The sequence below is a fragment of the Lactuca serriola genome, chromosome 2, assembly GCF_051521515.1.
Source record: "Lactuca serriola cultivar US96UC23 chromosome 2, Lser_US96UC23_V15, whole genome shotgun sequence".
Lineage (NCBI taxonomy): Eukaryota > Viridiplantae > Streptophyta > Magnoliopsida > Asterales > Asteraceae > Lactuca > Lactuca serriola.
Genome location: NC_136409.1, coordinates 15,784,043 through 15,786,930, shown reverse-complemented (window position 1 = coordinate 15,786,930; position 2,888 = coordinate 15,784,043).

Below are 2,888 nucleotides of genomic sequence, written 5' to 3'. Positions count from 1 at the left end.
TCTAGTGTTACTCTGGATGGGTAACTCTCCTTTCTTGGAATCTTGCATGCTGAATCTCTTCAACACCTTGTCCAAGTAGGTACTTTGACTAAGTCCAATTAGTCTTTTACTCTGGTTTCTCAAGATCCTTATCCCTAGAATATAGGCAGCTTCACCTAGGTCCTTCATAGCAAAACACTTCCCAAGCCAAGACTTAACTTCCTGCAGAGTTGGGATGTCATTTTCTATGAGTAGTATGTCATCCACATACAGTACCAAAAAGCTAACTATACTCCCACTAGCTTTGACATATACACAAGATTCATCTTCACTCCTAGAGAAGCCAAACTCTTTTACCTTCTCATCAAAGCAAGGATTCCATCTGCGAGGTGCTTCCTTTAATCCATATATGGATTTCTCAAGCTTACACACTCTATTAGGGTACTCTATGCTGACAAAACCCTCTGGCTGATTCATGTAAACATCCTCAGCCAACTTTCCATTAAGGAAAGCGGTTTTGACATCCATTTTCCATATTTCATAGTCATGAAATGCAGCTATGGCTAACAATACTCTAATAGACTTAATCTTGGCTACTAGAGAAAAAGTCTCATCATAATCCAATCCAGGAGTTTGAGAGAAGCCCTTTGCTACCAGTCGAGCCTTATAAAAGTGTGTACATTACCATCCATGTTGGTCTTCTTCTTGAAGATTCATTTGCACCCAACTGTCTTACGACCTGGTACATTCTCAACCAAGTTCCAAACTTTATTGTCATACATGGATTGTATCTCACTATCCATTGCCTCTTTCCATTTAGCAGACTCAGGGTCTGCCATGGCTTCCGTATAGCTGTTAGGTTCATCTAGACCTACTAGTGTCTCATCACCAATAAGTGTCTCACCTTCCGCAGTAATATGGAAACCATAGTAATGCTCAGGTACATTCATAACCCTTGTGGAACGCCTCATAGGTATAACTGGAGGTATAATCGGATCAACAGGAGTTTCCTCCTCAAGTTGACTGCTAGGGTTTGAGGTTCCTTCACCACTTGACTCTTGAAGTTCTTCAAGGTCAATTTGCCTCCCACTATCTCCTTGGCTTATAAATTCTCTATCTCGAAAGACAGCCCTCCTTGCTACAAAGACCACATTCTCACTAGGTCTGTAGAAGAGGTAACCAAAGGATTTTTGTGGGTAGCCGATGAAAATACACTTCTCGCTTCGAGGTTCAAGCTTGTCATGAGTCTCACGTCTCACGAAAGCCTCGCAACCCCAAACCTTGATGTGGGCTAGAATAGGAACTTTTCCAGTCCACATCTCGTGAGGTGTTTTGGCAACCTTCTTTGTAGGGACCAGATTAAGGATATGGGTGGCAGTCTCTAAGGCATACCCCCAAAATGAGATTGGTAGCGTAGCTCGACTCATCATGGAACGAACCATATCCAACAAGGTTCGATTACGCCTCTCAGCTACACCATTCAACTGTGGTGTCCTAGGAGGTGTCAATTGTGAGACAATCCCACATTCCCTTAGATAGTCGAGGAACTCAGTGCTAAGATACTCACCACCACGATCGGATCGAAGCATCTTAATGTTCCTGCCCAATTGATTCTCGACTTCCTGTTTAAACTCTTTAAACCTTTCAAAAGTCTCTGACTTATGCTTGATTAAGTATACATATCCGTATCTATTATAATCATCCGTAAAAGTCACATAATAACGATTAGCATCCCTTGTGGCATGTTTGAAGGGTCCACACACATCCGTGTGTACAAGATCCAACAAACCTTCACCCCTCTCACAAGAACCAGTGAAGGGTGACTTTGTCATTTTTCCAAGTAAGCATGATTCGCAACTATCATCTGACTTTAGGTCAAATGACTCCAAGACTCCATCCTTTTGGAGTTCGCCTATGCGTTTCTTGCTTATATGTCCAAGACGACAATGCCATAATGATGCTTTATCCAAGTTATTATCATTGGTAGAATCAATACACAATACATTATTTCCTAAGTTATCTACAACAGACACAACTTCATACACACCATCACAAGGTAATGCTTTAAAATAAAACACATTATTAAAGAAAGCATTTATTCCACCAGTTTCATTATCAAAAGAAAAGGTAAAACCTTGTTTGTACAAAGCATGAAAGGAAATATCATTTCTTGCCATTTCTGGCGAATAACAACATTTATTCAAATCTAAAGTAAATCCACTACTAAGCAACAAAGTATAAACTCCAATCTTGGTGATAGGTGAAACTTTCCTATTCGCCATGATCAAGTTTATCTTTCCATGCTCCACATTCTCACTTCTTCTTAGTCCCTGCGTTTTAGAACAAATATGAGTACCGCAACTGGTATCAAGGACCCAAGAGTTAGAACAGAGTGAATTATTAGATGAGATAGTGTAAATACCTGCATGGTTGGGTTTAACTTTCCCATCCTTCAAATCTTGCTGGTACTTTGGGCAGTTACGCTTCCAGTGCGCCTTTTCGTGGAAATAGAAGCATTCAGCCTCTTTGGGATCAGAAGAAGGTTTAACGAAACCTTTCTTGGTTCCTCTAGAAGAGGAGCCATCAAGGGTCTTACCCTTGGTAACCTTCGAAGGGTTCTTTCTCTTCTTCCCTCTACCTTTCCCGATTGCCAGGACAGGTGTTGAGTTTGGAGTAGTAGCAGGAGTGGTCACAACCGACTTACCTTTAAGACCTAATTTTGCGGTCTTTAGGAGTCCCTGAAGTTTGCTAAGTGTAACTTTCTCCTTATTCATGTGGTATGTCATGCGGAATTGATCATAACACGAAGGTAAGGAGTGCAAAATAATATCTATTGCTAACTCCTCAGGGAAGTTCACATTCAACTTCATCAAGCGGTCCACAAATCTTTTCATTTTCTGCAAGTGGCC